The sequence below is a fragment of the Chelonia mydas genome, chromosome 6, assembly GCF_015237465.2.
Source record: "Chelonia mydas isolate rCheMyd1 chromosome 6, rCheMyd1.pri.v2, whole genome shotgun sequence".
Classification (NCBI taxonomy): Eukaryota; Metazoa; Chordata; order Testudines; family Cheloniidae; genus Chelonia; species Chelonia mydas.
Window position 1 is genome coordinate 52,771,436 of NC_051246.2, and position 25,819 is coordinate 52,797,254.

At 40.3% G+C, this 25,819-nt stretch overlaps 1 protein-coding gene across 2 annotated transcripts in view; it reads right to left on the reverse strand.

Annotated features, from left to right (window-relative positions):
* ABTB2 (ankyrin repeat and BTB domain containing 2) overlaps positions 1-25,819 on the reverse strand; it is a 192,796-nt gene that overhangs the window by 164,254 nt on the left and 2,723 nt on the right. The gene's annotated exons all lie outside the window — the stretch shown is intronic.

Below are 25,819 nucleotides of genomic sequence, written 5' to 3' on the forward strand. Positions count from 1 at the left end.
TAGATGCTTTGAATTACATTAAAAAAATTCAGCAGTCTCATTAGAAGCTGATGCTGCATCACTGACCACCAACTTCACTGAATGAGAACTGCATGGGACAAAAAAAAAAGCTCAAAGGTTTAACTCTCGGATCCGTGTCTGCACTCCTCTGTTCTTTCCTCTCATGTTGGCACCATTATCATAGCCCTGACCCCTCATGTCAGCTATCACAATTCCCATATCTTCCAACTTTTTAAGAAGCACATGTCATACCAGCTCCTATAGTATCATCAATGTCAATAAATTCTAGAAAATGCTCTCTGACAGTCACCATTGCCGGGACATTTTCACTAGGTTCTGTTGTTACAAAACGCACCATTAAAGTCATTTGTTCCGTATGGCTGATGTCAGGTGTGCAGTCCAGAATAACAGAGTAATACCTTGCTGACTTCAGATTTGTCACAATCTTCTGTTTGACTTTTGTTGCCAGTAACTGTATGATTTTGAATTGTTTTTCCAAGGTAGCGGAGTGTGTACATTTCTTGGGTGGTGACTCTTCTTAGATGCTTCTGGAGTTCAGCATCAAACTCAGCCATCAGCTCCACAATGTTAAGTTTCCATTGTTTGGCACATACAGCTGAGCTGAAGTGCCACGCAGTGCTAGGTTTTGGGTAGCAAGCATTCTCACAATGGCAATGAGCCTTTTCAGAACATTTTGCCAGTAAAGACACCCTGATCAATCTTCTCTTGATGCTGATCATCTATAGTGGCCTTTAACCTTAGTCTCATCTCAAGCTCTTTCTACCTATGGAATGCTCTCTGGTGATTTGCTGTCTTTTCATGGCATGCCAGATTTCCAGCCAGATTCTTCCAGTCCTTTGTTCCTGTAGAACCCAATGTGGCTGGAAGATTAGACTGGAAGAGTTTGCAACAAAAACAGAATGCAGCATTCTGGGTTTTTGAGTACATAAGCCATGACCTCTCCACTTTGTCACCATTGGGGATTTCACGCCAGTAATGTGTTGGATGGAAACTTCTATTTTCATTGTCTTTGGAGAACATGAAGTTTTTCACTTGCTGTGGCCCATGCAGTACAAGGAAGTCCCTCAGGCTACTGCTCAAGTGGGTCCACAGTCCTGGAACATCTAGACTTAAGGAACTAAACTCAGCAGCAGCTGTTTCTTGCGCCTCCACCACACTCTTCTCTGATCTACACTTTTCTTCAGGAATGTGCATGGTTACATCCATTTGAGATGGAGATATGGATGCTGCAGTAGCTGCCAGGTTACCTGCACTCTGACTAACTGGAAGATCAGGCATCTCCTCATCACTCACATCCTCACTGGGGCCGGAAGGCTCACCGTGAACATTTGTGTCTATATGTCTCAGGAGAGCTCCTTCCTGCTTAGATAGAAAAGCTTCCTTTGCTTTCTTTTTCTGAATGCTGCCCCAGAGGGGAGTTTTCTTCTTTCACTCATGACTGCTGTTCTGTGCCAGCTATAGTGGCTCAACACTCAGTTGAAGGGGACAAATAAGTAGGCTGGTAGCAGGGCCTGAGGGAGGGAAGATATCAGCGTCTTAAGGGCCTAACTGGCTTCTACTACTTCAGCTGAGTGCCTGTTCTCCTCAAGCGGGTTCAGGGAAGCAGAAGGAAACAGGAAGCTCCCTGAGAAACTGGTGTTAATCAGTCTAGGCTCCTGGGGGTGCTAAGAGCTACATAAGAGGCTTCTCCTCGTCTCTCTCCCTGCAGCTCCTGCTGCTTTCTGTTATTCCCTCTCACCTTTTCTCCTGCCTGCCTGTTATGTCTCTTGTGCCCTCCTTCCCCCAGCACAGCACTCCACCACCTCTGTGCATCTAGAGCAGAGAGAATACATATGCATCAGCAGCAGACACAATTTTCTACACTCTGGGTCCTAGTGGCGCCCTCCCACAGTCTGGCACCTGAGGCGGCCGCCTGAGTTCACCTCATGGTAAGGCCAGCCCTGGGCCTAATGCAGGTTTCTCCAGTTGAAGACAAATTGAGGGAGGCTAGGCTACGCTGGTCTGGGCATATGCAGCGTATGGAGCATATGGAGAGTAATATCAGTAGGATGGCTCCTGCAATGACTGCGGATGAAAGATGACCAAGAGGGAGAACAAAGACCAGGTATATGGACCTTAGAGAGATCAATTCTCACAACCACCTGGAATACAATCATGAGTTTGGAAGAAGGCTATAAAAATTGGCAACCCTGATGAGAGAAGTAGTAAGAAAGAAGACTATGATGATGACTGAATATTTAGGTGAAAGATTTAGCATCATGCGCTGCAGAACAAATGCAGGAAAGCTTTCAAATAATAGTAAGTCCTGCTAAAAATCTTTATCAGTTGAAGGTTAAATTGAATGATTAATGGGTTCTTTCACATGTCATGCTGACTTTGGCAGCTGCTTTATGTAAACTTGTACATTTCTCTTTGATAGCAACCACAAAATAAAACAAGACTCCCACTTAAAATCCTCTAATGCTCCTGCTATTCCCTTGTCAGATAAAAGCAGAAAACCACCAACCTATTATTCCCAATCAACAAGAAGTATCACCCGCAAACAAGCCAGCGTTGTGTAACGTGTACCATATTTTAAGGATGCTTATTCCAATACATCAAGTGAATTGTCTTAGAAAAAAGACAAGAAAATAACAAAACAAATGAAATGAGTTAAAGTTACTCCAGATTTACAGCCATGTAACTGAGATCAGAACTTGCCCCAACATTTCCCACTGTAGATAGGTGACTAAATTCATTCCTCCTGTAAACTCATAGAATTCATTGGAGTTACACTGGGGTGAATTTGGCCCATGATTGCTAACATGAACATTTTCATCTCTAAACTAGTTTTTGCTGATTAGCGGACATTGACAATTATCTAAAAAGACTGCCTTTGGGATGCTGAAGTTCCCACTATCTTTCATATTTCCAATTAATTGTTAATTGGATCTTTAGGTGACCAAGCTGATTGAGTCAAAAAGTAAAGAAATCAGAACACAAATCAGAAGGACTAAAGGATAGTTAAAAAAAAACTGGCAAACATACAGAACCGGTCACCTCCAGGCAGGGCCCAGATTGGAAATATATAAGTGACCATACACTCCCACCCTTGTGATGACAGAATCGGATTCAATTCACAGCAGATTGTTCAGCTCTTCATAACATGATCATCCTCTTCTTAATTATGAGCTTCCATCAGCTATGAAATAATTAATGCTGACGCTGAAACTATCATCGTTAGGCTTCTGGTCAACACTCTTGATACAAATAGCATCAGTTCACACCTCTCAGAATTATTGTGCTAGGCTACCTGCCGACTCAGCAGATGTTGCTGCAGAAGTTTACACACAGTTCACATTTTAAAGGTTATTTTTACAATGATAAAGCCTGGATATTATTATTATTATTTTAAATGAAAGCCAAGATTTTGCAGGACAAAAAGGCATCCGCCTGGAAAAAATACCAGCTCAATGTGCAAATGTGATCTGGCTCATTTGACCCCTACCTCAAGGTCAATACAGCTCAGGCTCTATGACTGCCTAATTGATATGACTCAGTTGTTTCAATCCAGTTCCTAACAGTCAAGGTCCCATCACAAAAGCTGCCATCACAATTGGCAATATTTGGCATCTTAACGTACAATCCTTGCCATAATCATGTGTGTAGTTCCACTGATTTCAATGAGATTATTTGCCTGCATAAGGCAAGTAAGAATTGATCCTTACCAATCAAAGAGGCCAAGGATGTAATGGGCATGGAGAATAAACAACCCTCAAATTCTTACCGGAAGTCCCTATCAATCAGAGTTGAAGCACACTGATCGGACCCATGTGAGCAAAGTTGTGGGTTTGGGGATTTTTTGCTACTAACCATGCTGCATTTGTACTGTGGAAGGAGACCATCCATCCATCACAGCCATCAATACAGAGCCCTTCACCTGTACTAAATCCACTTTTATTATAAATTATTTCACTTTTCCTGTGTAGAGAAGAAACCGAATAGAGGTGATTTTTATTTTTTTTAAATCTCCAGTGAACTGTCAAAGACTGCCTCATGAGATATCTTTAAAGGAAGCATCCAGCTCAACAGTTGTACTTTTTAGACATGCTGGAAACTTTGCAAATGACGTAATTTGTTATCTGATTATGACTGTGCTTCATGTCTCGCCAGTGGTTAAGAGATACTGTTCTCGGAAGCAAATCACCCATACATTTGAGGTTCCAGGCTCTGACTCCCAAGAATATACATTCATAACTCTGGCCATAGGCAGCCGCTGGCTACCTTTCTTGGGATTTTAGCAATACTAACTCATAGCTACTGTCATTGATCCTATTCGGCTTTTAGTTTGAAAACAAAGTAAACTACATATGTAACAACAAAAGTGAATCATCACTATCAATGACAATTCCTAATGACATTTAGCTACCCTTTTCACTTGCACTGAATGCCAACACAATGGGACACAGAGACATTTTATTATGAGCAATTGTACTGGATACAGACCCTGGTCTAATTCTGCTCTCTGTTACACTACTTTAAATCCAGAGGCCCAACGAAGATGACTGTGGAATTACTTTAGATTCACAACAGAGTAAATGTCAGTGCAGTGTGGCTCCTGAAACTAACTCTCATACTAGTCATTTAAATGGACCAAATGAGTAATAATTTGTAGGGGAATTTAAGAGGAAGACCCAAGGGAAATGGCATTTTAGTCTTTCCTCCTTAATTGAGTTTATACTTAAGATAGCAATATTCCCTCTTCAGGACCCATTCAGACTCTAAAAGGCAGTTTTACCAATATGCCATCGGAATATTGACAGTAAATCTGGACTGAGTGCTTTTCTTTTGGGGAAAAAAAAGGAAACATGGTATCCAGCAAAAAAAGCCTACTGAGCTAATAATTCATTGAGTTCTAAAAGCACACAGACAGCTATAAAAGAAAAACATTTATGAGCGTCCCGTCCGCGTCTATTATTAGTTGTCCTTTGAGACTTGCTTCAAATCACTTCATATAATCAGAAATAATTTCATATATAAGAAGTAATGCATTTGGTTTACTAATGGACATCACACAAAATCTGTGTCTTTTTTTCCAGTTGAGAAATGAAGCTGCAATTGAAAAAAAATGGTTCAGATGAAAATCTCTTTTTTCCTGCCCTGGTGGTCCTTCATGAAAGCAAAATATTTCAGACAGTACAACAGACCACACATAATCCCCCCAGAACTCAGTAATTAAAACTGTCAAATGGAATTTTGGGATCCTTGAATGTGCTCTAAAAGTTGTCATCCCAGATGTTACCCAGGGTCCCCAAATTCCTAAAACCATCCCTGTGGTATGGGAGAACTTAATAAAAGTCTCCCTAAAGCTGGTGCTGAGGTCAAAGAAGGTGTTAATAGAGTGAAGCCTGCACTATACAGCCAGCAGGAAACCCTGTCTCATCAGGAGGTTTGGTTTATAGTTTGGATTCATACCAAACTTGCTCAAGATTGAGGCTGTGGCCAGGGCCCTCAATGTGACAGCTCAAGCCCACAGTCATGAGAGATCACAAGTTCAGTAACTCAACATCCCTTCAGGAACAGAATGACTGAGATTAGAAAACCCTGACTTAAAATAGAATCATCTTAAATAATTAGCAAGCATATTGAAGGATTTATGAACAGCAAGTTAAAACATTAATGGAACCAGACTGAGGTCTCAGACTGGAAACTTTACCTAAGTATGGAAGTCTTTTGACATTTCCAAAGCTACATTTGCAAAGCACATGCAGCATCCCTTTTCCCTCCCCCCGGGGATTCCATTTGTGCGTAGTAACTTCTCAAAACAGATTTTTTTAAAAAGTGTCTCTTTATGAATGGGAAATTTTGGTTACCTGGCTGACAATTTCAAGGAACTTGCATTGATGACTGCTGTGCTTTCCGGAAACTCAGTGTTTTTTTCTGGAGGCTGAGGCTCTATGAATAGGGAGTACTGTACATATAAAGGAGCTTTCTTCTGTAATAAAGTAAGCCAACATCATGGGCTTCATGCTGCCCAGTGCAGGTGCTGAGTGCCGAGCATGCAAGATGAGGAGCGATAAGCAGAACTAGGAGTGCAGGGGCACCTGATCCCATATTGGGAGTGTTGCTGCGTGGCTGCAAAACTTAAAGGAGAGAGTCACAAAAGCAGGATGAGGTCTGCATTTAAGCCTTTGTCTCCTGATACACCCATTCTCTGCCCTGTATTATCCTGCACACTGGTAAGTAAGAAAACAGACTATACAGAGATCTTGAGACTTATTCCATCGGAGGGCTTGTCTACTTTTGCAATTAACAGTGCTGCAACTTTCTCGCTCAGGGGTGTGAAAAAAAACACACCCCCTGAGTGCAGCAAGTTTCAGCACTGTAAAGCACCAGTGTAAACAGTGCCCCAGCGCTGGGAGCTATGCTGCTTATTGAGGTGGGTTTTTTTAGGGTGCTGGGAGAGCTCTCCCCCAGCGCTGCGCCGCGACCACACAAGGCACGTTAAAGCTCTGCCACGGTAGCATTTAGCATTGCCCGTGTAGACTAGCCCTTAGACAATGGAAGTCTATTCCCAGTTCTCACCCTTAACTATTCCCAGGCATAACCTAGGCTCACATTATGCTAAAGCACAGGAATGTTGTGCTCTCTACTCATACCCTGTAGGGGACTTGCAGAGTCAAGGCCTGTATCTACATTACTCCTGTTTTAGGTGATTGTAACTCTACAGATTCAATGGAGTCACACCAGCACAGAACTGGAGTAACACATTGGTGAATCAGGGCCCAGATATATAAACGGATCACTTGAAATTACACAAATACTGCTTAATGTGCAAAAAATTCAAGCTTTAAAAACTGGCATATAAAGTATAAAGGGACTTAAAAAAAAAAAAGCAGCTAGATTTACTTTGCACTGCTTGTTCAGTAGAACAGATAGCCCGTTCTCTTGCTCTTTTTTAACTGCAAACCTTATACTAGTTGTGTATATTTTGGATCCTTTCCCATCCTACCATGATTTCCTGTCTGAGTCTGCAGCCCATGGCAACAGCAGAAAATTGGAATACAGGCTTTGCAGATGGTGTTAGGCCAACTGATTCATGCCAATTTAGTATCTTCTTCCATAACAAACACATTATCTATGTCTTGGCTGTGTGGCAAAAATTACCCTCCTGCTAATAAATTCAATCTATCTTAATTTATAAACTGCACTTTCCTTAGGGCAGCTCTGACCTTTTGTAGTTTAAAAGAATACAATGTGTGCACATACAAGATAGGGGATATTCTGAGTCGCTGCAAGGCAATCAGGAAACTTAACAGTTTTATCACTTGTAGTCCCTGCGGTATGTCGCCTGAGAGAATTAGTTAAAAATTTTATATATAATTGATGTGCAGCACATTCATCATAGGTTATTCTGCAGAATGATGTAAGCCACAATTCCATGTGTCAGCAACAAAAATAGAGATCCAAGCTTATACGCAGGCAAAAGGTGCCAGAAACTACTCCAAAGTTTCTTTCCACTGAGAAATCTAGTGTTAAAACGAATCTTCCTAGAGTAGTTGTAATAAAAGACTTGACATCTGGCATTGCAAGAACAAAAAAAACCTTAGGTGTTTTTCAGTGACTAACATTAAGGACCATGTGCTCATGACAGCTACAGAGTCACTGATGCATCCACAAACCAACCCCCACCCCACCCAAACAACTTTGACAGATGCCTAAACACTAACTGTGTACATATTTATTACAAATGCATGCACACAGAGTTCATTCCATAAAGGACCTGGATATTTTAACCTATTACCCATGGCTCTCTCACATTATGAGCTATAGACTTATTCAGTATCGAAAAGTTCTGTATACTGGGCCTAATTCATCTCAGAACAATGCATGGGTTTCAGTCCCATTGATTTCAATGGGAGTCCTATGCAGTCATCATAAGACAGAATCTGGCCCACCGTTTTCAGATGAGCATAAACATTTATTAGCTTTTCCAGCCCAACCACAGAGTATAAACACACTTGGCTAATGCATTCCTCGCTGACACAGGAAGAAATGGAGGTTTTGCCTTCAGAGCAATAGTAAACAGACAACACTTGAGAGCCTCAGCTTTCACACATCATTAATTTCATTATCCTCCCTTTCTCCTGCCTTCAAAATCCAAAGTAACTAAGGCTAAGTCACACTACACCACAATTTACATATAATTTACATCACTCGGGGGATGTGAATAATTCACACCCCGAGTGATGTAAGTTAGACCGACCTAAGTAGCCACGTGGACAGCACCTCTTGTGAAGGTGGGCGTTATTAAGCTGATGAGAGAGCTCCCTCCCATTGGCAGAGCTTCTTCACCGGAAGCACTACAGCAACGCAGCTGCATTGGTAGAGCGGCACTGCTGTAGCTACTGTACTATAGACATTGCCTAAAATGGGGAGCATTATTAAAAAAAAAAAAATGCAGGTTCACAAACCAAACCTCTGAGCACAAGTGCAGGGTCTGCAGCACAGCTCTGGATAATGCTTTTCATCACCAAAAAACAACACTATTTTTCCAGTCACAGAGATGCGTAAACACTTTACAGTTAAGAAAAGTTGAAGGAAACACATAGGCTCTGGTATGTTAAAATAACCAGTACTGCATTCTGCTGGATTGAATCAGACCTGCTCAAGTGTGTATCATAGACTCTATACTGCTAACCACTATGGCAGATTCTCCTTCAGCTAGCTAAAGTGAAAAGGTCTTTTGGTTCTGGAACAGGAAAATAAAGGGATATTTGTCAAGTTAAAAATCCTATCGAGAGTATGATGAGAGTATGAGGAGGAATTATTGATCAATCAATTAAGGCTTCCTTCCTGTGCTTCTCTTCTTCCTCACAAAGTAAAGCAGAAAAAGTGGCAATTGAGTTGGTTACAGCACGGGTTATAATCGGAAGAATGACTATGCAAAAACAACCCTTCTTATGCACTACACAGTTAGATTTGCTGTGTCTTTGAGTCATGTATTTATTTACATTCGTTTTCACTGCCGATAACTTTGCAGAGCCAGCACGGCTACAGCAAAGCCAAATGGACCATATTCCACTTTGTTGTGTAATTTAAACAGTGAAGAATCACCACCACTGTGGATGAGCTGCAGTGAGACTCAGAGACAGACATCAGGCTAATTTGCAGAATCAGCTTTGAGCTTGTGGGGCTGACAGTCCAAGAAGTCCAGCCAGATCTCCTCTGAATTACACCCATGCCAAACTGGCGTATCCTCACTGACTTCACTGATGTAACTAAGAATTTGACCAACCATATATCAACATCTAAACAATTAAGCAAAAATAAATATGGAACCATACCATTTTTTCTGATTACAGCTGTATCAGGAGACAGAACCCAGTACCAAAAGGACAAGAAAGAACTATTTCTTACTCTGGGGCCTGATCCAAAAAACTTCTATTGGCTTCAGTAGCTTTGAATCAGGCCTGTGGTGAGCAGAGACTTCCATTCAGACACTGAGCTTGCTTTTACTAAGGATCAAAGAAAATAATTTAATTGGTTATTTATGGTTTTACCAGCTCCACCTTGGAGTTATTTGTAGTTCAAACAGAACTCTGGGCCACAATACTTATCAGTAACAACATTTGTGACCACTTTGCTTCAGTATTGAGAGAACTTCTGGATGTCTCTTGAAAATACAGCATTTTATAGACAGCCCTTGAAAAGATTTCCAGTATTTTGAAAGGGAGGGATTAACAGAAACAACCAAGTTGTTTAGTTTTAAATTGGCTACTAATTAAGATCAGTTTTCTTTCTTGCTTGCTCTAAATCAGCCAGACATCTAAATGAGAACATCGATGGAAATCAGTATGTATTTGGTGTAGCAACTTGAAACAATGATGATTCAAGTTAAGTTCACAGTAAAACTATGTCAGTCCCAGTCTATGGAGATGTTAAAATCTCCAGACTAAACAACACTGTCAGTGCAAGTAGAGGACAAAATGAATAGAATAAAAAATAAATAAATAAATAAAATCATCACTATCCAAGCACGTTGCTGTACAACAAGCCAAAGAGAAGAAATTCAGTACATAAATAACTAGAAATGAAATCCACCTCATAAGGAAGAAATAAATTTGGAGTTTAAGATGCTATAGTACCCTTACTTTGCTAAGATTTTGCCTAGACATTGAAATACATATGGTCATCTATCAGAAAGTCCCACAAGACTGAGCAATGGGAAATCTCTCTTTAATCACTTTGGATAAATATGCAACTAGAGAAGCAGTTTTGAGGAAACACTAACAGTGTTGCACACTGTTTTTAAAGAACCACATACAGGATATGTAACATCGTCCAGTGCTGTAGGAAGCTCCTACAGAAAACCAAAAAAGCTGAGTTAAGAATCATGCAAAGACCCTCGGTAGGGTCATGCTGATCCCCCTTTGCTGCACCAATACTATACGAAATCTCAGCATTCAATCCATCCAAAGAGTTCCCCCACCCCACAACAAATCAAAGTACCTCTCTACTCCCATCCTACCAGAGTGATGTGGCATTCCTGGTTCCCTGCCCTACCATACTGCTTCCTGTTCCTGAGTCTCCCTAGTTGACCACAGCACTTTCAATGTGTCTCTGCATACGAACTCTATGGATCCAAGGGACTCTTCCCAGCCCACGGCTCTGATCTGCACATACATGGATGCTCCCTTAATCTAGTCATCCCTTCCCGAGGTTCTGTGTTTTCTCCTTAATGAGCTACATCTATCTCAGTAGTTCATGACTTAAAGCCATATCAACCAACAATCAAGCCTGCAATTATTAGACTGCAGGATCATACTACAATGTGACATAACACAGTTCCACACAGTTTTGATTATATTATAATGGGCCAACTCTGCATGGTGCTTCAAATGCCATATATTTCACGTTATAGCAGTCTCAGATGATCACCCAGCACATGTTCGTTTTAAGAACACTTTCACAGCAGATTTGACAAAAACACAAAGAAGGTACCAATGTGAGATTTCTAAAAATAGCTATAGCACTCAACCCAAGATTTAAGAATCTGAAGTGCTGTCCAAAATCTGAGAGGGATGAGGTGTGGAGCATGCTTTCAGAAGTCTTAAAAGAGCAATACTCAGATGCAGAAACTACAGAATGCGAATCACCGAAAAAGAAAATCAACCTTCTGCTGGTGGCATCTGACTCAAATGATGAAAATTAACATGCGTCGGTCCGTTCAGCTTTGGATCATTATGGATCATCAGTATGGACACATGTCCTCTGTAATGGTGGTTGAAGCATGAAGGGACATATGAATCTGTAATGCATCTGGCACGTAAATATCTTGTGACGCCGGCTACAACAGTGCCATGCGAATGCCAGTTCTCACTTTCAGGTGACGTTGTAAACAAGAAGTGGGCAGCATTATCTCCTGCAAATTGTTACCAAACTTGTTTGTCTGAACAATTGGCTGAAGTAGGACTGAGTGGACTTGTAGGCTCTAAAATTTTACATTGCATTCAAAAATAAAACAGTTATTTTGTGAATACTATATTTGTAAATTTAATTTTCATGATAAAGAGATTGCACTACAGTACTAGTATTTTTCAGTTCACCTAATACAATCTTTTGTTTTTTACAGTGCAAATATTTGTAATAAAAAATATAAAGTGAGCAATGTACACTTTGTATTCTGTGTTGTAATTGAAATCAATAGAATTGAAAATGTAGAAAACATCCAAAAATATTTAAATAAATGATATTCTATTATTGTTTAACAGACTTATTAATCACGATTAATTTTTTTTAATCGCATGACAGTCCTAATATAAACGTTTCCTTACATATGAAATAGCAGAAATTACCTCGTAGTACTTGCCATGTTTGATAGGATGGTGCCTAAGAGGGCACAGGAGAGGATAAAGGTTCTGTGAATGAAGATGGATATGCTACTGGTGCTAATGTTTGCAGGAAGGCAAACAGCCTTCTCTTTTCTTGGAAGTCTGGAATATATAGGGTTTTCCCTACCATCCATCCACCTATACACACAGACACACGTCAGCATCACTGTTACATCATGCAGGTTTTTAATTGTCGAGTGACATTTAGAAAAACTTTTGTTCAACTCATATTATGAGCTATCCTTTTCTAGATTTCAGTTATTTTTGTTTGTACTTATAAACAGCTGGAAGACATAATGGTAAATGTAGGAGTGTGGAGATTTCCAAAAGGGGCGACACAGCTTTTGAAATAACCACTGTGGTAATACATTGCAGCGGAGACTGAATGGCACAGGTTACGGATAACGTCGAGGACAAGTGATCACATTCAGACGGAGGTAAATTTTTCAGAATTGACTGGGGTACTTAGTAGCCTAAGTCCCATGGACTTTCAATGAGACTTTGGCTCCACAAATGCCTAAGTCACTTTAGAAAAGCACTGCTGAAGCATCTAAAATCACTTTTGAAAATTTTACCCCAGGACAATAATGACCAAAAGGCACAACCACTGTGTGACATTAATGTTCTTAGTCCAGTTCTGTGGGAGTGGAGAGAGGAAAGAAGTGGGGAGAATAGCAGAAAAACCATCATCACAATTGGTGATGGCATTAATTAGCATCCTTCTTAGGCCTCTCAGAAGAAGTGTCAAGCTACTGACTAATATCCTCTCAGCCACAGGTTAGGGATGGAAAGACTGTACTGCCATTGCCTGCACCTGTTCTGTGGATAGAAAATTTCAGCCTGCAGGACTGTCACTCAAGACCTTTTTTAAGCGCTGTGTACGTGCATGGAGTAGTGGCTAGTCACTATTTTAAAGGAAATATTTTTAAATTAGGATTTCAAGTCATCAAGATTCCCAAATCTGAGAAAAGCTTGTAAAAAACCAAACAGCTGCTTGCTTCTCTGCTCTAGCCACTAACCATGAAGCGCTGCCCCTTCAGCTGAAAGGGAGAGAAACATCTTATTCCTGAGCTACAAAAAATCTAAAGATTAACTGGAAACCTACCACTATCATCTTGAAATACATCAAAAACCAGAGAAAGCTGTAAAGGGCCAGGAAAATACTTTAAGAGATAACCATCTGCATCTGCTAGTTTTACTTTTTGTTGTCGTTTGTTCAAATGCACAAGTCACACATTAAACACACAATAAATGTCTTGCTTTATTCTGGCTGCAAGAACTTCAGGCTCACGTCAGCACAGAAACTGCAAAGAGGTCAAAGAATGCAAAGAGTAAGGAAGTTACACAATTAAAATTGCAGTACGGACTGTAATATTGTAAACCTAGAGAAAGGGGGTCACAAATGGCTAACGTTTTCCATCCGTTTCTCCCCTAAAATATTACAAGGAACCTTTGTACATTTCCTGTGAGCTTATTTAACCCATGCCCTCAAATACAAATAAAGGGCCAGATCCTGAGCTGATGTACATCCATAGGTCTCCATGGAAGTCAATTTACATAGGCTGAGGGTATGGCCAAAAGAATTTGGCTGGGTCTATACTTGGGGATGTATCGCGCAATCACTCCACATTTTGCCTTCCTCATCTAACCTATTCTTGTATCACGATAGGATAGCTAAAGCAACTACAGTATTTTAAGAACATTCAACAATGTGAGGTGAGGGGTCTCTTTTTATTCCAGCTTACTCTGAAATGGATTCATCTGTTGGCCAAAGAGAGCTCAATGCATCTCCCCTCATGTAAGTGTTTGTATAGTTCTAGGGGATTAAAACATGAATTGAAAAAGCACAAATCTTTATTACCTTGGATTATTCATAAGTGACACATCACAATCCTTTCCCTAGCATTCCCCAATGCCAATAAACCCAGCACTCAAGTCTTCCATTTTATATATTAGCTAAATAATTAACTTAACAGATCCTCTAACTAAAGTGCTTTCTGCCATTTGTGCTACCATGCTGGTTATCTGCTTCATGAAGTTACCAAATAAACTAGGAACCATGTACCACCTATATAAAATAGCTTCAGTAATTAGCTTGGGGAGAAAGCATCATGTCGGTCATGAATGACCCCTTAGGCTGAGCCATGATGATAAAGGAAAATACTTTGTCCTCTATAGGACCTTTAATCCCATGGGCTCAAAACATTTTACAAACATGAATAAATTAAGTCTTACATCTTTCCCCAGAAGTTGGTACTATTAGATCATCACTGTATAGATGGGGAAACTGAGGCAAGGAGAGACAATGGAACCTGCTGAAGGTGAAAAAATAAGTCTATGGCAGAGTAAACAATAGACCCAGAACTCTGGACTCTCAATCGTTTTAGAAGGACCACAACAGAGATGGACAAGTTCTGCCCATGCATTCAATTTTGGCTGTGGATTTTCTGATGTGTGCCTCTGTTCACCCCCAGACTCTTGCATTTAGCCACCAGGGAAAGCTTGAATATATTCACAACAATCAGCATAATCTGATCTAACTAGACCCTAAACTGATAGTCAGAACTGACCGATCTTACAATTTGTTGGGTGTCTAGGTTAAGGGAGATCTTCCTGTAAAGAATATAATAAAAGTGGAATTTAAGCCCAACTACCTAATAGAAAAAGAACCACACAAAAAATTTCAAGCAGGAATGTAACTGAACTAAGTCATGTAATTAAATAATCAGTTATGATCCCTTGTGCAGTAAGATCACAATTTTAAAGGGCTGAAAGGAGATCATATTTCAAATACAAAAAAACACTCAAGCATATAGGCTTTCTTAAGTGGGTATTTTATAGTTCAAAATTCCATGTACCTTGATTTAAAAAGGGATGATCCTTAGTTTCCACTGCTACAAAAGTTAGCAATTACAGTATATCCTACCCTCATTAGAAGTAACTTTTTTATACTTATTCTAAATTTAGTATTCAGGAAAGTAAAGTCTGCAGCCAGGTATAGGGCAGGGCCCTATAAGCTGTGCAAACATACCTCAGTCCTGCCCTGCAACGCAGTTTCTATTCCAGTCTTGGGCCTCTTCTGATCAGAGGTTGCTAATTGTACCTAACCACGTGGAAGTTTTGTGACATGGACAAGTGTGCACTAGCGACTAGAATAAGATCACTAACTCCATTTTTACTTATGAGCTAAGCTAAGATCTGAATTCAGACCTCTAGAGGTGAAAGGCACAGACACAGACGTTAATTTGGTCCACCAATGAGCACCCTTAAGCCTCACCCTCTTATAACACCTTCTATTTTCTTCTTTTCCCTTTTATAAAGCCTTAGCTGCCAGCAATAACAAACTTTCCTTTGGACGTAACCACAACTTAATATTTTTCACATTGCTTCTCTCCATCATGTGTTTTAAGAAGGGTGTAGCACATTTCATAATGTTTCTAGCTCTTGTGCTATAAATATCAGAAGTCTGGTAAGAAAGTTTACAGTCCTGACTTTTAAAGTAAGGAAACATGAAATCACTGCTGAACTGGTTTTAACCACTGCCTCAGGCCTGCTTAGATTTAGAGCCAGATGTCAAGTGTTAAGACACTGAGATGTTTAAAATAAACATTCAGATTCATCCTATTAAACAAAAGAGCAGCAAAAATGCTCCTCTTTTTCTCTCTACCAGAATTCAGCATAGTTTATTGTTAACAACTTATGGGATATGTCTTCACTGCAGTGTTAGCTCAGTCTATAGTCCAGGTGTTGCCCCTAACATCCCCTTCCATATGCACAGAAAAACCTCTAACCAAGGCTTGAGGAGGGGGCTTTGGATCATGCTAGCAGGCATAGCTAAAGGTATAGGCTTCAGCTTGGGTTACTTTCCAGCCCAGGCTGGCAACCCACCTACTTTTCAGTGAGAATTCAGGCCAATTAAATCTGGTGCTGTTGGTCCTTCAATCCTATCTCACAATTCCACCTGGGCTGTATTTTCTTGTCGATTTCTCTTCTTTCACACTGCATTTTAACCCTGTGTTTCCCTGCTCCATTTCTGCTGCACTTACACTGCATCTGAATAGAGATGCATCCAAGAAATATTAAGTTGACCCCACCCGATTGGTAAAGCTGTAGTGTGATATGAGTAAGACTCAATCTGGGGAGATGTACCCACAATGACATTTTCATGTGTAATGGACAAGAGAGAAACAAAAAGGCAGAAAAGTCAGCCAGCCTATAGTTTGCAGACTGAATTCTTTAATGACATTCTCATTAAGAGTTCTTGCTGCCATATGCAGTTTGCTTTTGCCTTTGGAATGGTCTCCAATAATAGTGAGTATGCAAATAGCTTGCAAGTGGGATTAAAGTATTGTTCTCATGTCACTGCCACAGACAACAGCTCCCTGCTAGGGCAGAGACAGAGATGAATTCATGGAGCAGCCCAGTTTAATGCACTGTTAAGAACCATGGGATATCCCACCAGAAGTCCATGCCAGCACACATGCTAGTACAGTTCCATTGTGGACACAGTTATACAGGTCTGACATGGGTAGTGCTTTGCAGTGAAAACACTCCACCCATGCTAAACTAGCCCAGGCTAAGCTAAGCTAACCCAGCCCTTCCTAGGCAAGCTGAGGCTAACTCTGCCATGAAGACATATTCAAGTTTATTTCTTATAACAGGAGGAATATTGAGGTCAGTTTCTCATAATGGCCAGGGCATAGGGCTGCAAATCCAGACTCCCAAGTTTTATTCCCTAATCAGCACTGATGTGTTGTGTGATCTTCCACAAGTCCTCTGTGCCTCACCTTACCCATCCCTGTAAAATATCTGTACATTACTTATCTGCCACAAAGGGATGATGTGAGACTCAGGGCTGGTCTACACTAGGAACTTACATCGGCATAGCTATGTCTCTCCGAGGTGTGAATAATCCACACTCCTTGGAGACGTAGCTATGCTGACGTAACCCCTCGTGTAGACAGCGCTAGGTCAACAGAAAAATTCTTCCAGAGCCCTAGCTACCACTTCTCGTGTGCGCAGGTAGTGTCTACACTGAAGTGCTACAGCGACACAGCTGAAGCTCTGCCACTGTAGCAGTTTAAGTCTAGAAATAGTCGTAAGGTTTGCAAGCAGCAGCAATGTCATCAGATAAAAAGACACTGCACACGCAAAGAGGACTACTCCTAGAAAGCTGCTCAGGAGAACATTAGGAGCTGCTGGGTGCTGAGCAATTTTGAAAAATCTTATTGTATTTGATACTTCAAGTCATTCTCTGTACTTTTTCCCTTTTAAGTTCTATATGCAAAGTCAGACAAACCCTGACTCCTTCCTCAAGCTAAACTCCTATTGATTTCCGTGGGAATTTAGCCTGAGTGAGGACTAAGTAGCAAATAAGAAAGGAGTGCAGGATTTAGCGCAATATGTATTATTCTTGGTCTCATTTTTCCATTCTTTCTCCTACACCACTGAGATGAGCTCACATTAAAGGAGCAATGATAACTAGCTTTAGGTCCAACATTTAGATATGGGTCAAATGTCCAAAATTCTATTTTTAAAAGGGATACAAATGCTTTTGAAAATGTTACCTTTTGTTACTAAGAGAAAGGAAAGGGATCTTACAAAAGCTAGCATTATTGTTATATCTCAGTGAACCCAGACTATTTTTATGTATTGAAACATTCCCCCTGCAGCCTTATGCACCTAAGCACTGCAGCACTGCACCAGTACATGAGAACCAGAAAATTAAACTGACTATAAAACAAGAGTGATGCTGATTAATTTATTTCCATTGCCCAAATCCAGCAAAATGTATAAAGTAATTTAAACTTTTTAAAATGTTCACTCTTAATTATTTAAGGTGATATTAATACACGGAAAAAGATTTGTTCTTTACACATATGAATTCCACAATGAAAGCATGTGTTTCATAAAGAAAAGGCAACCTATTCAAATTTCACACAGCCCTGCAAAATATGCTTGGGTAGAAATTAATTCTGAAATATTAGAAAACTGATGTGGATTAGAGCTGCTCTGTATTTACAGTCTTTCTTTATCCTGCCACAGCTTCAGGCGCATAGGGCATTCACCAGTTCCCATCATTTATTTCAGTCTTGTGCTGGTGTGTTCAGGCTTCCGAGTGTCCTGTTGATGGATCTGGCTTTTTTCCCCTATTGTTTTTTCTGTTGTTCTACATAATGTTCCTCTAGGTCATCCTCTTTTCCTCTTTCTAGGTGGTGTCCATATTACTACTTGCCCTGGAAGTCGTGCTGGTCCCATCCTTAAAGAGAGTGTCCTAAATATGTCCATCATCTTCTTACCATATCTGATGCTTTAGATTGGTTTGCTCTACTTAGAATTTCTGATGTTGCAAGAAACTTCTTCCAATGGATTCTGAAGATCTTCCACAGACATTTATTTTGGAATGATTTGATCTTCTTATCCATTTCTCTTGTGCATTTCCATGACTCTGCTCCACAAAGGAGGATAGACATTATGCCAGTGTGAAAAATTCATATTTTTGTGACAGTGCCAAATCTTTTCAAGTTTATGAAAGTTGTTTGCTACTAGTAGTGGTAGATCTTGATCATGTATTTCTAGTAGTTTGCTAGGGCTTGGTCTATTTAAAACAGCCTGAAAATGTTCTGCCCCTTTTTTAGTACTGAAGAAGAACAAAGGAATCATAACATTCAAAAACCGGTAGGAGAACACTTCAATCTCTCTGGTCACTCAGTAAAAGATTTAAGGGTGCAATTTTGCAACAGAAAAGCTTCAAAAACAGACTCCAACGAGAAACTGCTGAGCTTGATTTAATATATAAACTAGATACCATTAACTTGGGTTTGAATAGAGACTGGGAGTGGCTGGGTCATTACACATATTGACTATTTCCCTAAGTTAAGTATCCTCACACCTTCTTGTCAACGGTCTAAATGGGCCATCTTGATTATCACTACAAATGTTTTTCCTCCTGCTGATAATAGCTCATCTTAATTAATTAGCCTCTTACAGTTTGTATGGCAACTTTCACCTCTCTCTCTCATATACATAGCTTCTTACTATATATTTCATTCAATGCATGCGATGAAGTGGGCTGTGGCCCATGAAAGTTTACGCTCTAATAAAAGTGTTAGTCTCTAAGGTGCCACAAGTACTCCTGTTCTTTTAACAAAGGAAGAGTCTTTCCATCTGCATCTTTAATAAGGCCTCCATTACTGCTAAAGTTTCCAGTTAGCTGTTTGATTGTCTTATACAAGGTTCTAAGGTCACCTCTTTGGCTAGCCTCTTGACATTTTCTATCAATATATTCTCTTATTTCTTCTAGCACTCTTTTTACCTCTCTGTCTAGAGCTCTATATTCTTCGTGCCTCCATGTATTATCATTCATTCATTTACAGTATAAATACAATATCCATGCACTGAGTAGAGTGCTAATGTTCCCTGTAATTACAACTGCAAAGAAAGTTGATAATTGAAACAAAATTGAAATTAATAAAATAAAAACACACTAGTTTGTGTTGTGTTGACATCCAAGAGATCAGATTGGTATTTCAGAGTGTCACACCATATATGATGCCTTGTGAGCTGGAATGATAGGTGATAGGACTAGGGATACAAAAACCCTGTCATGCACCTCAGCATTTCACACTTACAACACGATTAGCTGGATGTAATCCAATGAAATCCCCATCCCACTCTGAACAGCATATAGCTAGTTCAAATATACATACTCACTGGGACTTTATTGGTAATTTAACAAGCAATAAAAACTTTATCTTAAGTTTGACTGTACCGAGGGTTTTCCCTGCAGGGCCTCCTCTGTCTCAGTTTCTAGTTCCCTTTGTTTCAGATGGATGCTCCAAAGCCTCTTACATCCAAGTTGGTGATAACAAAATATATCTAGCTGCAGGTGTCCCTAGTAATTAATCTGCTAGTTTACAAAGTTCCAGCACCAAATCTTAGGGTGACCAAACAGAGAAGCCCTGTTACAAAGGAGTTTATTGTTCAGATTAATCTCTAGTGTAACTCCAATGAGTTCAAGGATGAATTTGGCCTAGAATTGTCGTACTATCAGTTTCATGGAATGAAATGAAAAATCAATCACAAAAGGCCACATTTTCAGCTAGGCCTCTACCCATACTCCACCTGCATGCATACATGCCCTTTGCAGGTGCAAACATGTGGATGCACACTTTAAAAATATTGACATCTATGTGCATACAAGTAAGAGTTAGCATTTGCAGCCCTAGAACATTGTCCCACTGGGTTCTCTGGATACAAATTCTAGCATAGGAGTATACAGGTATCAGAATTGTTCACAGGTATGCCAGTGTTGCACATCCACAACTGAAGGCTAGGGTTGGAAAACGTACCCTTCTGGGTGAAATTCACCCATAATCACATGGTTGTGAAAGGTCATAGTGCACTGGAACTACCAAAGTCCTGCTGTTTGGTATGTAGGCAGCTAGAATCTGTACATCGTGCAGGTGGTGGTCTGCCTAAGAAACAACCAAGGAGTTAGGGCAGGCCAGAATAGAGATAGGGTGCAGTCACTGGGTACACACATATAGCCACCTGACCAAAACCACAGCACAGATTTTGTTTAAGGATAGCAGCCCCTAGTGCAGCAAAGTGGTGGAACAGAGGAAAACGTTCCATTTTAAAATCGATTCACAGCCCATGAAGGGTGACAACTAGAAAAGTACAGTGGCAGTAACCGTCCTAAAGCTTTTCGACTCCACTTATCTTATTGATCATGTTTGCAGCTATTATCTCTCAAATATATACTTCCGGATAACATACAGCTTTTCTGAGCAGTAGTGAAGATAATTAATTTATTACAATTAATGAGACACTATGAACACTCCAATTTTTTTTGTTCAGATAACCAGTAAGTAGTTTGAATAAACAACATACATTACAAGGAGTTTTCTTTATTCAATGCTTAGTCACTATAAATGGATCTCGGCAGGGGTTAGCACCAGGACTATATATTGAAGTACAAAACTTATCTTAAATATTTCATATTAAACTCAAAAAACAACTTTAACAAACATGAATAGTGCTACGCCTCTGCAAGAGCCAGGAAATTAAAATTAGGACTTAATTTAGGTGCATGGAGAAATATAAAGCAAAATGGGGTAAGTTACTGACCGAATATGGGGCTTTTAGTTTCCTTTGTGCCTCAGCTCTTAATATCATATACTATCATATTAGACCAAATTCATCTCTAGTATAATTCCACTAAAGTTACATGTGCAATCAGTTTGCCTAAGTTTTCCTAAAATATCTTTTAAGAAATGTTCAGGGCTGTTTTTTTTTTTGTTTGTTTTTAAACCAGTATAACTTGTTCTGGAACCGTAATCCCTTTACTTTGAAGTACCAATACGTTAGCAACAAAGTTCCTATGCTGAGCATCACTTCAGCTGTCCCACCTGCCAGGTGTGTTTGGGAGCACTCAAGCTGTTAATGATCCTTTTGCTTTTGAATTCTGCAGCAACTTCAGCATTACCATCTATGGAATGTTAGGACACAGCATATGCAGTCTATCTGGATGTCCCAGGAACGCTCAGGAGTATTCAGGTGGTTAAGAACGGTAAGTGCTGTGCTTAGCAGACAGAATGATAATGCCAAAAGCATTTCTGGAGTTCTTACAACTCAGCATAATGAATAATAAATGAGTCAATTCATCTACAACATAGGAGAACACACACAGCAGCATGAAAACTGCCATACTGGATCAAATCCATGGTCCTTCTCCTCAAGTAAACCATCACCAAGAGCGGCCAGTACCAGCTGCTTCAGAGGAAGGTACAAGAAACCCTTCAGGTCGTAGCTATGGGGTCATCTGTCCCCAAGGGAAGTTTCCCCCTACAGTTAGAGATCTGTTTTCACCCTGAAACAGAGTAACTCCAGAAATGTTAGAATAGGTCCTTAATATGTACAGCTGTGCTGAAGACAACTTAAAAGGAGACCCTGTCTATGCATGCATCATTAACAAGCCCATCACACTTTTTGTAAAGATCAAGAGTTTCCTCCTGTGTCCCAGGCTAATGTTTCTGGAAACCAGCTGAAAATCTCACCCAACTAAAAGCCTGGTTTATAATTCTTAGCACATGATCCTGAAATTCTTGCACATTTGTTTCAATAAGAAGTTTGAGCATGCAAGGACGACAGGACCAGACCACAGCAAATCTATGTATCAGTAATTCTAAATTGGAAAAAAAAAAAAAATCTATATACTGAAGATTGATGGCTTTAACCAATCTTCTATTGATGGCATTTCTTAAGATGTTTACAATTTAAATCTTCTACATCTGTGCTTTAGCTTCCCTTTAACCAGTTTATATACTTAATTTAGTTTTGTCTTTGAAAATGCCCAGTTGCAATAATAAACTGCAGATATCGCTACTGATGAGCCACACAGGTGTTTGGTGTTGATAGAGCAATAGGCAAACAAACAACTCAATTAACACCTATAAGATCTCTATCAAGCATTCTTACAACTACAATACCCACCCAAGGAAGTGAAGAAACAGATTGATAGAGCCAGAAGAGTTCCCAGAAGTCACCTACTACAGGACAGGCCTAACAAAGAAAATAACAGAACGCCACTAGCCGTCACCTTCAGCCCCCAACTAAAACCCCTCCAACGCATTATTAAGGATCTACAACCTATCCTGAAGGATGACCCAACACTCTCACAAATCTTGGGAGACAGGCCAGTCCTTGCCTACAGACAGCCCCCCAACCTGAAGCAAATACTCACCAACAACCACATACCACACAACAGAACCACTAACCCAGGAACCTATTCTTGCAACAAAGCCCGTTGCCAACTGTGCCCACATATCTATTCAGGGGACACCATCACAGGGCCTAATAACATCAGCCACACTATCAGAGGCTCGTTCACCTGCACATCCACCAATGTGATATATGCCATCATGTGCCAGCAATGCCCCTCTGCCATGTACATTGGTCAAACGGGACAGTCTCTACGGAAAAGAATAAATGGACACAAATCAGATGTCAAGAATTATAACACTCATAAACCACTCGGAGAACACTTCAATCTCTCTGGTCACGCAATCACAGACATGAAGGTCGCTATCTTACAACAAAAAAACTTCAAATCCAGACTCCAGCGAGAAACTGCTGAATTGGAATTCATTTGCAAATTGGATACTATTAATTTAGGCTTAAATAGAGACTGGGAGTGGCTAAGTCATTATGCAAGGTAGCCTATTTCCCCTTGTTTTTTCCTACCCCCCCCCCCCCCGACGTTCTAGTTAAACTTGGATTTATGCTGGAAATGGCCCACCTTGATTGTCATGCACATTGTGGGGGGAGTGGTCAGTTTGGATGAGCTATTGCCAGCAGGAGAGTGAGTTTCTGTGTGTGTTTGGGGGGTGGGGGAGGTGGTGAGAAAACCTGGATTTGTGCTGGAAATGGCCCACCTTGATTATCATGCACATTGTAGGGAGAGTGGTCACTTTGGATAAGCTATTACCACCAGGAGAGCGAGTTTGTGTATGTGTGTTTTTTTGGAAAAAAAAAAAGGGGGGGGGTGAGAAAACCTGGATTTGTGCTGGAAATGTCCCACCTTGATTTTCATGCACGTTGTGAGGAGAGTGGTCACTTTGGATAGGCTATTACCAGCAGGAGAGTGAGTTTGTGTGTGTGGTTTTTGGAGGGGGATGAGGGGGTGAGAGAACCTGGATTTGTGCAGGAAATGGCCCACCTTGATTATCATACACATTGTGAAGAGAGTGGTCACTTTGGATGGGCTATTACCAGCAGGAGAGTGAGTTTGTGTGTGGGGGGGTGGAGGGTGAGAAAACCTGGATTTGTGCTGGAAATGGCCCAACTTGATGATCACTTTAGATAAGCTATTACCAGCAGGAGAGTGGGGTGGGAGGAGGTATTGTTTCATGGTGTCTGTGTGTATATAATGTCTTCTGCAGCTTCCACAGTATGCATCCGATGAAGTGAGCTGTAGCTCACGAAAGCTCATGCTCAAATAAATTGGTTAGTCTCTAAGGTGCCACAAGTACTCCTTTTCAATTAGCACTTAGTAGCTCCCTCCATGTGTTTTCCTTATTGGGAATCAGTGCCTAGAAGGAGTGATTCCTTTTGTATACCAGCTCGTTTGTTGAGTTTTCCAGACTGCTGAGCATAATGGGCCAAGTTTTTCTCTCCATATTTTGTAAATGTCAAATAGCAATTCCACTGATCTCAGTGGAGTTGCTCCACATTTCCACTAATATAACCAAGAGCAGAATTTGGCTCAGTGGCTAAGCTTCTTATACAGAAATGAAATGCAGTGACAACTCACAGCCTGTTGTTGCAGGATCTACTGTACTATGTTGGTTACCTATTCATTTTGCCCATTTAATACTTTTAGCCAAATCTACAATGCAGTATGTCATCTTTGACTTGTAATTGCAAGAATGGACATTAGAAGAGAGTCACTGATCCTTATGTTTCAGGTTAGATTAATTCAATTTAATGTGGCCATTTAACACACCTGAAGACACCTTATACTCTGCAGGTACAAAAAAAGTAAATGCATGTATTGAAAAACGTTCAGCAAGACAGAAACCACAAAAAGAGGCTAAAGAAACCAGCCTTTTCCATGGCCAGTCAATGCTTAGTATTCAATTGCATGAGCTGAACACTTGGTGTTTTGCATATTTAGAACTGTTTCCTTGCATAGCTGTTTATGTTTCCATCAAACACCAGCCTCCATTCATTCATTATTCCAAAAGGAGATTTCTGTTCAGGCAAAGAGACTTTATAAATCAGCAACACTATGGATTAACATGCTCAGTTATCTCAAAGACAGAAATTGAGTGGCAAAAACTGAACAGAGAACATGGTTACCTAGAGGACAAACCTTTCAAAGTAGCACCACATGAAATATTTTACTCCAGATGATAGGGAGAAGAAGGTCCTCCTGTCCTTTCACATAGATCCTCAACTACAAATGCTCTTGTGGCCTGCACAGGATTATCTAGTATTGTTTTGGTGGCAGCCAAAAAAGTACTAGGCATTTTCCCAGCACAGAGAATACAGTCCTGACACTAAAGAGCTGAGGTTTAAAAAGAAGGTGGATTCATTTGTGTATTTCACTTGACATAATTTGCAGTTATGGATTCCACCAGTGCCAAGGAAACATTCCAAAAAGCCACCCTGTTTAGAGACAATTCTGCGCATATAGCATATTTGCTGTATTTCTCTCCCACATATTGGACAACTCCTGCCCATATCTAATAGAGACATATGTTGGGGAAGAAGGCATGGAGTGATGGTGGTTGTGCTGAACAGGCTGGCTCAAGCCTGGGTAAGATGAGGAAGGGAGAAAATAAATTGTGCTCAGTAGCGTATTGCCCACAGAAATTAAGCCTCCTTCCTAGTGCTCTGAGACACTGCCTTATTGCTAATGTAAGAGGTAATGCTATGGAGGTATGGAGCTGTCAATTCTTTTCCTTATTACACCTGTGCAGCACGGAACAGGATTTGGTCCTTTGTATAAATGCATGATATTTCATTGCTAACATTCCCATGAGAACAGGATCTTTATTTCTTAAGGGTAGATCTGCTCCTTTTGCTTGTCCCTCAATCTGAAGTTATTGATATCACAATTGTTTATAACTTCAGGTGAGGACAAAGCAATCTGAACAGATGAACACAAACTAAACAGCCTTTCTTCATGGACTAAATGCTTCTCAAACTTTTACGTGGGACATCAGTTGCTCTTTAACATTCAGTGACATGGTTCAAAGACAAATATTGCACGTTTCCCCAAAGACCTGTCAAAATTTATTTTAAACCTTGTATCTTTCAGTATCACAGTAAAATACTGGCATTTTCCCATCTGCTTATTTACTTAACTGTCTAAAAACTCTCTCCTAATCAGATTACAGGGGTAAGTATCTTAATAC